The sequence below is a fragment of the Pituophis catenifer genome, unplaced genomic scaffold (genome assembly GCF_029215685.1).
Source record: "Pituophis catenifer annectens isolate HBS135680 unplaced genomic scaffold, rPitCat1.0.hap2 SCAF_12, whole genome shotgun sequence".
In the NCBI taxonomy this organism is placed as follows: domain Eukaryota; kingdom Metazoa; phylum Chordata; class Lepidosauria; order Squamata; family Colubridae; genus Pituophis; species Pituophis catenifer.
Window position 1 is genome coordinate 7556741 of NW_027256892.1, and position 14620 is coordinate 7571360.

A 14620-nucleotide genomic window follows, 5' to 3' on the forward strand; every position below is an offset into this window, starting at 1 on the left:
AGGAAAGACACGGGTCCAATAAACATGTGGTTGTGTTCAACCTCCCCAGCATCCTGTCCACGTCCTTGGGAGTCACAGGGTCAAACTCATCCCAGATAACATTCTCAAGACCCACCTCCGACATCCCGCCTGAACCCACCCAGTCAAAGTCCAAGCCTTCCCGAATTTGAGCAATTTTATTGTGCAGATAATGCACAAAATCCTCCGCTCACCCTTGCAAGGAGTCTTCCCACGCTCCCAGGTGGAGAAGGGAGCGGGTCACCCTAAACAGGGCAGCTGGGCGGTTATCTGCCGATGCAATAAGAGCAGAAAAGTAGTTACACTTCAACGCTTTTATCGCCACTAAGTAGGTCTTGATATAAGACCTCACTAGTGTTCGGTCGGATTCGGAACGACTAGCCCTCCAACTAGTCTCTAGGCATCTTTTCCAGTGCTTCATCTCTCTCAGCTCCTCGGAGAACCAAGGAGCTGGGCAGGTTCGGCGCCGGGTCAGAGGCCGCAAAGGCACGACCCGATCTAAATCACCAGCGGCCGCCCTATCCCAGGCGGCCACCAGGTCTTCTGTCAAGTCATGAGCCAGAGTCTCAGGAAATGGCCCAAGCTCCATTTGGAATCTATCAGGATCCATCAGGTGCCTGGGGCGGAACCACCTAGTCGATTCCGCCTCCCTGCGGTGGGGTGTAACGGTCAGAAAGTCAAGCCTAAGGAGAGAATGGTCTGACTATGACAAGAGTTCAATGGCTATATCCCCTGTATCTAGACCATTCAAGCAGTGACCAGAGACAAAAACCAAGTCCAGAGTGTGTCCTCCTGTGTGAATAGGGCCATGAATTAACTGGGTCAGGTCCATGGCTGTCATGGAAGCCATGAACTCCCGAGCCACCTCAGAGGTTTCACCGATGGACAGCAGGTTGAAATCCCCCATGACCAAAAGCCTGGGGGTATCAACTGCCACCCCGGCTATAACGTTGAGGAGCTCTGGCAGGGCCGCTGCCACGCAGCAGGGAGCCAGGTATGCAATCAGCAAGCCCACCTGCATCCCATGGCCCCACTTCACAAGGAGAGACTCACATCCGGCTATCTGAGGTACAGGTGGCCTCCCTAGGATCAAGACCTTCCTTTACAATAACCGCCACCCCCCACCCCTACCCTGGGCCCTCAGCTGATGGAATGCATGGAAACCCAGTGGGCACATCTCTACGAGGGGGACCTCCCCTCCTGGCCCAACCAGGTCTCTGTAATACCCGCCAGGTCCGCTCCCCCCTCCTGAATCAACATGCAGATGAGGGGGGCTTTGTTGACCACGGACCTGGCGTTGCACAGCATCAGCCTAATACACGGGCTCTTAACAGCCTACAGCAGATGCATGAAGTCTTTAGAGCTATTTTGTGCCCATTAAGAAATCCTAGGCCATTAAGTGATGGGATTAAAATTTATATCCTTCACCCACCCAGATTCTAAGGACAGGGTGTGATCTTTTAGGACATAATAGGATTATCCACCACCATTAGAATAGCAAAAGATACCAGGCTTACTACATTGCACAATCCCTGCAGCATTTCAGAAACTATAAAAATCCTTGCACTCATCAAGCTAATTTGTCAGCTGTCCCAGAACTGTACACTGTGGTTCTGTTCATCAATAAACTTTCTTTCTTAAGCAGCTTCCATTTTATTCCCAGTTTGGAACTGAACCAGATGATTTTTTCCTACAATGGTTAGCATGTTCAGTTGCACCTAGGTGAGATATTAAACATTTTTTGATACCTGCTTTGGATCAAAATACACAATTCCAAATTAGATAAGCTTCTAAAGTTAAGTGTGATGATTAAAGCATTGGACAAGGACCCGGGAAACATAGATTCAAGACTCATATCTATAGACATTTTGCAAATATTTTCCATTTTAAAGTGGCTCCAGATTTTGTGTGTTTGCAGACATCATTGTCAAAGAAAGTTCAAGGAGCACAGACAGAGACTTGACAGCTACTGTACATTCCAAGTTTTTGGTTTGTCTCTTTTTGGTTTACCACAACTCATAAAATGGTTTCATAAATTGAAATGTCCCAAAGGTCATTTTTAAGAGGCAACTGGATTTTCTTTGTTTTTCCTTGGAGATGTTTTGCTTCTCATCCAAGAAGATTCTTCAGTTCTGGAGAGAACTGAAGAAGATTCTTGAATGAGAAGCCAAATGTCTTCAAAGAAAAACAAAGAAAGTCCAGTGGCCTTTTTAAAAAGCACCTTTGGGACAACGATGACCTGGATGACTGAAAATTCCATAGAAACATACAACTGAGGTGTGTACTTACCAAGCCAATTTTTTCCTAGATAGAAGGCTATACAGACTGGAGTTATGGTGAAGAAATCCACAATGGAATTAAGCTCCAACCAGAATGCTAGCTTGTCACTTGCTGCCAAAAACTACAAAATAAACACAAAAACAAAGAAAACCACAGCACTGCACATAGTCAGAGATAATGAAACTATTCTGTCCCTATCTGGTCTTTTTTCTTCATGATGTGATCAGACTTCAAAAAAGAAGAGGTAATGTCAAATGAGAGCCCACAGCCTGAGTGATATACAGTAGTTATTTTTCCCCCAGACCTATCTTAAATTTAAAGTAGGAAATTAATAGTTCTATCAGTGTAATAATTTGTCAATTCTATCAGTGTAGTAATTTGTACTTTGTACTTTTGTTTTTTTGCATACTTCTCTAAACTAATACAATTTTGTATTCATTATAAGTCTCCTTTTGGTGAGATGGATAGAAAATAAATTTAATAAATATGTAAAATAACTTTGTCAAAAAGTGTGCTCATTTTCACAGATAGATATATTAAGTATGCTCATTTTCACAGATAGATATTTCACAAATAGATATATCACAGCTAGATATACTTTTCTACAAATTATTTTAAAAAGTACTCAAAAATTGGAAGAATGTGAACATTACAGAATCATTGCATTGCTATTCAGTTGGCTTAAGAAAATGAGAAATAGGCATGTTTGTATTACAATCCACATTGCATTACAAATTTAAACAAATTTCTGAACCATTCCTAGATCTTTCCTTCTTATTCTCTTTCGCCCAACACTTTTAAAATATTTTTAATTGCAAATATTTCTTACCCGCAATCCAAAATGCAGAAGAAAAAATACATTAAAAAATAGATCGATCACAATTGTCTGGTCTTCAAAGGTGAGACAAAACTCTTTAACACTGTAGTAAAGGGGAAATTATTGTTTATGATTTATGAGTAATCATTGTTTATATTAAGACAAGACTTTCATTAATTTTTTGAAATCAACCCATAGCAATTCTTTAAAACAATCAGGTTGCATATTTTCATCAGAAAAGCATTCCTCAAATTTTTTTTAATAATCATTAAGAAAAATCAGAGCAGGAAGAGAATTGGAAATTAGAACTGTCAAGTGTCTGATTTCATTCGTAGGAAAACTACATGTCTTCATGAAATTCATTACTGGGAGATCAATTTGATTGGCTCTAAATTCAGATGTGTGGACTCTATCAACAAACACAACCACCCTTCCATGGTGCTGGCCAGGATTCAAATCATTGCCCAGGCAGAGAAGGGAGCTGCTTCTTAACCTGGAAAGGAAGGAGCCAGAGACTACACAAAGAAGGAGTTACATACAGTATATGCCCACATCTGAGGCCAGAAAGCTAAAAAAAGACAAAAAAAAAGTGAAGAAGAGCAACAAAGATGATTAGACAGTTAGAAGCTAAAACATACAATGAAATTTGCAGGGACTGGGTATGTCTAGTCTAGAAAAGAGAATGACTAAAGGTGACATGATAACAGTCTTCCAATTTGAGGGGCTGACTCAAAAAAGAGAGGGACAATCTATTCTCCAAAGCACCTGAAATCAGGACAAGAAATAATGGATAATGTTTGATGGAAATTCATAAAGGTTATTTATACAATAATGTCACAAATGCATATCATCATTTGGCCCCCTTTGCCTCCCTACGGATTCCATTGGAAATACAGATTATGCTTCATACACACACACACACACACACACACACACACACCAAACGTTGGCTTCTGTACAAAAGAGTACTTCAGTGTAAAGCATTTGATATTAACATGATTTAATTGAATAATCCAAAAGCTGGCAGCATTTGAGCCAAACCATATTCACACTGTACACTGCAGAATATCCACAAGTAGAATTTCAAATTTTATTTGACATTTTTGACAGTTTCCACATTTTGTGTTGTTGACAAGTGAGGAATGACAGAATGAAATTGCCAAAACTGGTTTGATTTGCATTTTGCAAAATGATGCTGCTGTTTTTTTCCAACCAAGTAGTGGAAAAAGAAATCTCGTGTTTGAAAAATGTGGCTTATATCGTTCAAAAGTGAAAGATGTTCCAGCTGTAAGTATCAAAAAGATATGGTAGTTGTTTTCACCTCATGGTGTACTCCAGAAGCTTATGTGTATGCACATCCTGAATTTAGGATACTGACCAGTTAAATGCACAACTTTAGCAGAATATGGATATTGTAATTTAATGCAAAAGTACTAGACTAAAAAGAGAATTACAGGTAGTCTTCGACTTACAAGAGTTTTAGTAACTTATCAAAGTTATAATGGCACTGAAAAAAGTGACATATGACTGTTTTTCACAGTTATGACCTTTGCAGCATTCCAATGGTCATGTGATCAAAATTCAGATGCTTGATTACTGGTTCATATTTATGACCATTGCTATGTCCCAAGGTCATGTGATCACCTTTTGCAACCTTCTGACAAGCAAAGTCAACAGGGAAGCCAGATATACATTGCTATTTAGATAGTGATAGTAAAGACAAATACATTAGAGACAGGCAGACAGAGAGAACTTAGAACTGATCATACAGCTGTTCTTAGGGATATGAAAGAATAACATCACAGATGCTTCTGATGATGAATCTGAGTTCTTTCTTCCCAATTGAATCATAATGGGATAAATACAAGCAGGAAAATCTTACTAACATCTCTCAGCTTTAAAATTTTGGAAGTTGACTCAGCTATTCTTTTGTTTTAGAACTAAACATTCCAGATGTTTGTAACAGCATGGGGCTCTCCTTGGATGCTGTGTTCCTCTTTCTGGAATGACTGCATGTCTATACACCACGGTGTCAAACAATCATACTAGGAAGTGCTGCAAAGCAGCTGCAGTGCCTCTGCAGAAACCTTGCTGCTTTGAGTGTGCAGGGCATTTCTGCACACTCAATGACAAAAAAGAAATGAGCTTCTGATCCTCCATTGCCCCTAAACAGACAACAGCTTTTAGATCCAGACATCCATGTATACCAGTCTGGTGTAGTGGTTAAGGCATCAGGCTAGAAACCAGGAGACTGTGAGTTCTAATCCCACCATAGGCAAAAAGCCAGCTGGGTGACTTGTGCTAAGGCTAGTCCTTCTCTCTCAGCCCTAAGAGCAAGGGCAAGCCACTTCTGAAAATTCTTGCCAAGAAAACTGCAGAAAATTTATTGTTGTCTACAGCAGATGGCAGTATCTGGCCAAGTTAAGCAGGATAAGATCTGATTCATACTTTTATGGGAAACCATAAAATTCCACGGCTGTGGGCTAGATTGGAAATTAACCACAAACAAACATAGCACACAATACCCTAGGAGGAGGCAACAGCAAATCGATTTTCTATTCTTACAAGAAAATATGCACATGAAATAGCTAGGGGTTGAACTCAATTTAATTTAGTATATGGTAAATTTAATGTATTTCTGTCCATTGATTAAATAGTTTTTTTTTTACCAAAGGAAAGGAGGGAGAGAAACATTTTTAAAAAGCCACTATATTTTGATAAAAATTAACAGAAGACATGTGAAATATATTTTTTAAAGAAATACATGTACATTGGATAAATTACAAGGTTCTAATTACCTGTAACAGTTGATGAAGTAAATGATGAGTGACCCAATACTAAATAGGAACACCAGTATTACCTAAAACAGAAACCTAAGTAATTAATTCACTCTTTATTTGCCAATCTAATTCAAAACCAGAGGTTTCTAGGGTTTCTAGTTTTTTTTAAGCTCAAGGCCATATCTAACATTTAAAAGAGCCTTGGTGGTGCAGTGGTTAGAATGCAGTACTGCAGGCTACTTCTGCTGACTGCCAGCTGCCAGCAGTTTGGCAATTCGATTCTCACTAACCCAAGGTTGACTCAGCCTTCCATCCTTCCAAGGTCAGTAAAATGAGGACCCAGATTGTTGGGGACAATATGCTGACTTTGTAAATGGCTTAGAGAGGACTGTAAAGCACTGAAGAGGTACATAAGTCTAAGTGCTATTGCTATTGGCTGTCATAGTGGATGGCGTAAGAATAAAAAAATCTATTTCATATCCTCCATTACCACTTCAATGTAATAAACATAAAATATAAACCAGTGATTATCTCCAGTTTGTTATAACAATCTGGCCACTCTTAAACTTTTCAATTAAATAATGCGACTCTCTCATACAGCCCTAGGAAGGAGGCCATGACAAACCACCTCTGAAAAATCTTATCAATGAGGAGTCTTTGGTGCTCTTTGAACCTGATTGTTTTCTGGCAGACATTTCATTACCCAAACTAGGTAATATAACATGATTAGTACTGATGATGTTACCTAGTTTGGGTAATGAAATGTCTGCAAGAAAACAACCAAGCTCAGAGAGTACCAAGGATTTCTCATTTCAAACCTGAGCTACAAATATTCTTTTCTATGGAAATCTTGCCAAGAAAACCACAGACTTAGTTCAAGAGCTGTCCAGGAATCAAAACACTGATCTTAAGGAAGGAAAGCTACATTTGGAATGGCCAGAGGAAAACACAGGAACTGAGATAAACATGTTTGAAGATGCTTAATGTTCTTCAATATTAATTGCAGTGAATCAATCATCTAAACTGGCTATCTTTACAAGTTAGTCTTTCAGATATTTCATGTGATTTTTTTTCCAAAAGGTGGCAGCAATTTAATTCCTGAATTGATGGTACTGACAATCTTTTTTTTTCCCACCTACCAACAGTATCGCCACTCACCTGCTTACGGTAATCAATATTTAAGTTTTTCCTCAAAATTTAACTGTTCTGTGAAGGGTTTATTTTAGCTCTTTATTTTATTCACCCCTGTCGTTAAGGTGATTTAAGAGCAAAGCAAAGTCAAATATGGTTAAAATTTGGAGGGAAATTAAGATATTGCTAAACTAGTAAATTGGAATATCCTGGATGAAGGCAAAGGCAGATTTTTATCCTATTTATATATATATAAAAGCAAAAACCCCATAATGTCCATATCCATGAATTCATCCAGAGTTGAATTCAATTCAAATGAGATTTGACATAATATTTCACATGTAATTATAGTAAATACAGTCATCCTCCCTTTCATTAGGTATGTGTTCATTGTTTCACCTGGATTCCACTTTATGATAAAAAATATTCCCCATTGCCTTTAGCTTTTTTTGTGTTTATTTTTAGTGTGTAAGGTACTTGAAGCAATAGACCTATTAAACCTGTTTTAGTAACACCAAAGCAGGAAGCTTATCAGTCATTTATTTTTTCCATGACACCATTTCATTTTAAGTGGGTTACATGAAATCTTCTCTCACAGGGTTCGGTACCACTTTTCTTCCTGCATTTTTATAAATCTTGGGACACCTTTAGACTTGCTGATACATGGTAAATTCTATTTTAGTAACCTAAGCATTGACTCTTGTGTCTAATCATCAAATACTGAAATAATCATGAAATCATTCTGCAGTATAATTAATGAATATTCACCTACAATATTTTAGCCACCTTTAAAATAACTTACCAGAATACGGCCTATAGATGTCTGAGCTGAGATCATCATTATCACCCTGTCTTGAAACTTTCCTTTCCAGAAACTCAGCAATTTCATCTTATTGGTAAACAACTATCAAGATAAAAGTAAATGTTAAGATTTTACACTGCTGATCTACATTAAAATAAGGGTATTAATTAATTGCCCTCTGTGTGCCTCTTATATGGTGCAGGCCAAACATTTATTCTGGAATTGCTGTCAAACAGATTTATTTAGTTATTTGGCTACTGCGCAACCAAAATTCAATTTTAGGATTACAACAGAATACCAAAGTTGGAAGGGGCCTTGGAGGTCTTCTAGTCAGAACACCTGCTCAGGCAGGAAACCCTATACCATTTCAGACAAATGATTATCCAATCTCTTCATAAAAACTTCCAGTGAATTATGAACCATGAAGTATGACTTCTGGAAAGGAACACCAGCAACTGAAATGCCACTATCTTATCAGGGTGTTATAATAGAAAACAAAATCAGAAACCTATTTCCCAAAAAGAAAATTAAATGTTACCAGGAAATATCCTGATCTATCATTTTATAGTTTATATTCTACTTCTTCCTAAATGTGGTGAAATTCAAATGATGGTAAAATAGAGTTTGTTTTCTTCACGGGATGGAGTGTGGGTGTCCATAGGTAATTAGGGAATACTGTAAATAAGCAATGAATATCAAATTAATACACCAATAATATGCAATCAACGTACTAATTCTACATCAGAATTATCAGAAAAGCCCAATATATTCCACTTTCTTTACATGTAACTCTCTATCAGATTTTAACTTCATGAGTATGGTGTGCAATATTCAGATATACAATCCTAACAATTCCCAGCCACATTTTCTTTTTATGACTTATAAAGCATGCTTACCTGAAATTGAATGGAATATCTAAAGAAGCACCTATGTAATATGTATCGGATTACTCTGACCATCAAGATGATAATGATACCTCCCACAAAAATAAAGAGACAAGAAGTGATAAAGGCCAACTGGACAAAATCAGTACAGTGGCTTCCAGATTTTTCAGACCAGTTGTTGGTGAACTGAGAAGTACTTAGGTCTACTGGCTTGTCAGCCATTTTTTCCACTTCCTTTTTGTTCCCTTGGGGAATTCTAAGAAATTCTATTCCTTTGCAGAATCTTTATGATGTCACTTCCACTATGCAGACAATCTCTCTCTCTCTCTCTCTCTCTCTCTCTCTCTCTCTCTCTCTCTCTGTGTGTGTGTGTGTGTGTGTGTGTGTGTGTAAGAGAGAGAGAGAGAGAGACCTTATAAAACCACAAATGATGGGTCCTTGGTGCTCTCTGAACTGTTTTCTGGCAGATGTTTCATTACCCAAACAAGGTAACATCAGTGCTAATCTGATGATGTTACCTAGTTGGCAAGAAAACAACCAAACTCAGAAAACATCAAGGGCTCCTCATTTCAACCCTGAGCTAAAAATATTCTTTATTAGACCTATCATGCAGAAACCACAGGCTTGAATAGAAAATTAGTTTCCCTTCAGTTGTTTTGTAAAATATGTCACTATTACTACCTAATTGACAAACAGACCAAGGCTTCTTCTCTTTATATTCATTTACATAATTTATATCAAAGGATTATACCCAGGGATCACTTCATGAAAATTCATGGCTAATAAAGAAGCAATGGATGGAAACTAATCAAGGAGAGAACCAACTTAGAACTAAGGAGAAGTTTCCTGACAGTGAAAACAATAAACCAGAAATTGCCTCCAGAAATTGTGGGTGCTCTAACACTGGAGATTTTTTATGAAGCGATTGGGCACCCATTTGTTTGAAATGGTATAGGGCCGTGATGGCGAACCTATGGCATGTGTGCCAGAGGTGGCACGCAGCACCCTCTCTGATGGCATGCGAGCCGTCGCCTCAGTTTAGCTCCGCTCCGCTGCGCGTGCGTGCACACTTCCCATTGGCCAGCTGGTCTTCAGGTCTCTGCTGCACATATGTGGGTGGCGCACACACATGTACACATGTGGGGGGCCACATGCACATACATGGGGGTGGGGCATGTGCGGGGACTGCAAGCACATGCCCGGGAAGCTGGGGCACATGCATGGGGGCCATGTGCACATGCATGGGAGGGCGAGGCACATGTGTGGGGACTGCACGCACATAGCATTTTGGGTGTTCAGGCGCACGCACGTGCATTCACAAGTGCACGCGTGCACTTTGGACACTCAGTCCGGAAAAGGTTACCCATCACTGGTATAGGGTTTCCTGCTTGAGCAAGGTTTGGATTAGAAGACCTTCCAAGGTCCCTTCTAACTCTATTCTTCTATTATAAACATAGAGGTGTTTCCCCCTGACCTGGCAATTCTTGGAATCTTAATATGTTTTTTACTTCTTCACAGCTCCATTGATGTTTTTAGAAATACAGAAAGAATTAATAGATCATACGTCACATCTACTTTGGCTTGAAGGCAGAAGGAAAGGACTTCTCCAACTACCAGAAGAAGAAAAAAACTCCAAGTATTACATTCTACAAATTGCTAAATAAAGTACAACAGGCCACTTTTCTCTAATCAAGTCTTGAAGTCCCCTTGCAGCTGCTGGGATCAGATGTGCTACTGAGCTCAACCGACTTACACCCTAATGAAATGTAATCTCCTCCAACCCTTTAGGATTCCTGAAAAGACTTTTTTAATCTTTTATGTAGCTGATGGAAGAATAATATTGCAATCAGTTTCCCCTTCATGCAATCAGAACAGCTGAGTGGGAGAGTGATGATTTTATCTGAAAAGAGGACACATGCTCAGGCAAACTAAGTAAGAAAACAACAGCTCGCTTACTGGCATGGGAGGTGGTGAATACATAAGACAATACAGTGGACTTCAAATGCAGTGATTAGTTGATGCCCTTTCTTCTTTCTTTCTAAAAGCCAGAGGAGCCCATTTGCAGACAGAGCATCTGGATACAGACAGAAAGACAATGACATAATGTGCCAATAGCAGCCATTTTGCAACTCTGAGAAAATGATTCTTCTTATTCAACTGAAGGCCAGATATGGAGTTTTTCTGACTAATGGCATAATTATAATCATCTCTCCTTTATAGATATCTTAATACATCAGCTAGCATTTACTAAAAATGTTCCAGCATTTAGCCTATAAGGGAGGCCTTATTGTAAAGGTTATGATTCATTTTGTGAATGTATTATTCTTGATAATTCAAAACTTACTTTCCCAAAAGATGAAAGTAAATCAGACTCCCTCCCCCACTATTTTAATACTGATTAAGATGTGTCAGGATTGCAGCACTCAGAATTCCAAATCACAGTTAAGAATTCTGGAAAAATCAGGCTCAACTCATCTGGAAGATACCAGGTTGGAGAAGGTTAAGACAACAAGATAAAGTATTTTCTTGGCTTGTCTCTCTAGCATCAGTTTATTCAATCTATATGATCATACTGCAGGAGAAGGGCAGATAGAGCTGGAGGGTGAAGTTAAACAAATCATCAGCTCAAAGTTATTGCATTCCCACATTTGTTCCAAGTCCAATCACTCCTGAATTCCATCAACCCTTATCTAGCACCAATTTAGTACTGAATTTTAGTTGACCAGATTCCTGTGTATAAGCTTGTATAAACCTAACTGGTGGTTCTGATTCTTTGTGTCTAACACATATCCATATATATGTTACAAAGTGTAGTCCAGAAGTCCATTTATAAAGAAGAAGAATCTTCATCTCAATAGCAAATAAGGGCATCTGGAAAGTTACTTTCTTTTTTCCAAAGTAACTTTTCACCGTTCATTGAGATCCTCCAAGGATGGAAACTCATGTCATCTCATCTTGTCATCAAAATTGCCTATAATTTATAATCCAGAGCATTATTAGAGTTGATCTTAAAGGGGCAGCAACCATGAAGAAGGCATTTATAATATACAGTATAGACCAAAGAAGAGCTACAGTATCAGGTTGTCATATATATATATGACATATAGTATATATAGACATAAATAGAATGCAGTGTTGCAGGCTAACTCTGCCCACTGCCAGGATATCGATCCTGACCATCTCAAGGTTGACTCAGCCTTCCATCTTTCTGAGGTCAGTAAAATGAGGACCCAGATTGTTGGGGACAATATGCTGACTCTGAAAACTGCTTAGAGAGTGCTGAAAGTACTACTGTGTTACTCTGAAAATAAGACCCAGTCTTATTTTCTTTTGGGCCCCAAAATAAGCACCAGGTCTTATTTTCAGGGCATTTCTCACCTGCTTACCTTAGGAGCACTGCAGCCAGGCCTCCAACACCCTGACACCTATTGTGCCACTGCCGACCTCTTCTGTGGTGCCGCCGCTTGCAGCAGGATGCCACATGGCAAATTGCATCGGTGCTGCTCAGGGGCGAAATTCTACTGGTTCAGGCCAGTTTGCCTGAACCTGTAGTAAAAAATGTAAAAAAAAAAAAAGTTCCCACGGTGAGCTGAGCAACGCACGATTGTTGGAACTTTTTTTAAAAAAGCATTTTTAACTACCGGTTATAGAGAACTGGTAGTAAAAAATGCTAAAAAAGTAAAAAAAAAAAAAAGTTCCAACGATCACGCATTGCTCAGCCGATCGTCGGAACTTTTTTTTAAAACTTTTTAGGCATTTTTTTACTATTGGCTCAGGCGAATAGGTAGTAAAAATGCTTTTAAAAAGTAAAAAAAAAAAAGGCTCCGATGATCACAGCTGTGCTGCGTGATTGCCGGAGCCTTTATTTTACTTTTCTAAAGCATTTTTTTACTACCTATTTGCCCAAGCTGGTAGTAAAAAAATGCTTTTAAAAGGTTTTTAAAAAGGTTCCAATGTTCTTGCAGCACAGCTTTGATCATCAGAGCCTTTTTTTTAACCTTTTAAAAGTATTTTTTAATTACCGGATCGGGTGAATAGATAGTAAAAACATGCTTTTAAAAGGTAAAAAAAAAGGCTCAGACGATCACAGCTGTGCCATGCAATCATCGGAACCTTTTTTTTTTTACTTTTTAAAAGCATTTTTTAGTACCTATTCGCCCAAGCCGGTAGTAAAAAATGCTTTTAAAAAGTTTTTTAAAAGGTTCCCACACGCGCCACAGTTGATCATCCCCCAAGCGTGCTGTTCTACTTACCTTCCTAAGCCTTCCTTTGCTGCGCACTGCGTGCATGTGCTCATAGTGCATGTTTGGCACATGAGTGGCTAGCGAACTGGTAGTAAACTGGTTCAGATTTCACCACTGATGCTGCTGCTTGTGGCAGGATGCTGTGCGGCATGTCATGCCATTATGCATGCAAATGGCAACACTTGTGCGATGCTCCATATGGCCTCCTGTCACGAGCAGCAGCACTGGTGCAACGTAATGTGGTGTCCTGCCACAAGTGGCAGCACTGGCATGACAGACCACGCAGCCTCCTATTGCAAGTGTCAGCACTGGCACGATGCACCATGTGGTGTCTGGCTGCAAGTGGCCATAAGTGGCCACAGAAGAAATCAGGCAGCAGCATGACAAGCGTCAGGGCATGGGAGGCCTAGCTGCAGAAACTCTAAGATAAGCGGGTGCAGGGCGTGTGGGGTAGCTCCCCCTCACCCCTGCCTAGCTTTATTTTTTACTCATGCACCTCACTCCACCTCATACAACCAGATGGTGGGACAGACTGGACAGGGTCTTAATTTATTTTGGGGGTAGGGCTTATATTAGGCGCACATGTAAAAAACAAGCTAGGTTTTATTTTGGGGATAAGTCTTATTTTGGGGATAAGTCTTATTTTTGGGCAAACACAGTATTACGTGATATATAAGTGCTATTACTATTATATCCCACTTTTATTTGTATAACTGAAGGTAGCATATATAATGTTCTTCTCTTATATTTTCCTTACAACAAGTGAAGTGAGTTGGGATGAGAGACAGTGATCAATCCAAATTCACCCAACCAGGTTCCATGCCTAAGAAGTGACTAGAATTTATAGTATCACCAAACTGTCAGAAGAATTTATCATGATAACTGTAAACTGAGTGTAAGTCAAATTTGAAATGTCTCACTAATTTTCTTCTGACTCTGATGATAGGTCAAGAAAGGTCTCAAATTGGGAATAACAATTAGTCAGATGCGATGGAAGCAGGGTTGTGAAACATTTCCAATGAGGATATTACAAGGAAATATTTTAAGCAGGTGCATCATTTTTTTAAAAATTATTAATATAGCTATGTCTCTTTTTCAAGATCATGGGAAAGTCTATAAACAGATGTGACTGCTTTAAAGAGGCTGTATATTCCAAAGTATGTCAGATACCTAAGAGTTATACTGCCAATCAATTGGGAGAAGGGGGAAGCTTGGATTCGATTTACTAGCATTGCCTGTGTCAACAGATATTTTACAACCTATATCCTGGTGCCAAAGAGCCCTGAGATCCTCTTAATGTGGAGGAATGTTTATGATAGCCGTGTGGGTTGTTTCATTTTAAAGGATAATGGTGTGAATACATGTTTGTTCGGGTTCTCAGGGAAACTAGTAAAGAAAACATTTTCACACTTGTGTATTGGCTAAAATCTGCATTCTGACTTAAAGGGAGGGACCTCTACTGCTTTAATCCTACTTCTCTTGCCTAAGGATATTCAGATCTTGCTTTAACTTGGTTGCTATCATTTCTGCTTAATAAAAGGATCCTTTTGAACTACCATGTTTCAAGAGTCTTTACTTTCTTAAGTTGGAAAGAGAGGCATACCTTACAGAAAGCAAGATCTGCAAAATGGTCAACCCAGAGAAGCAATCTTCGCTCTACTGAG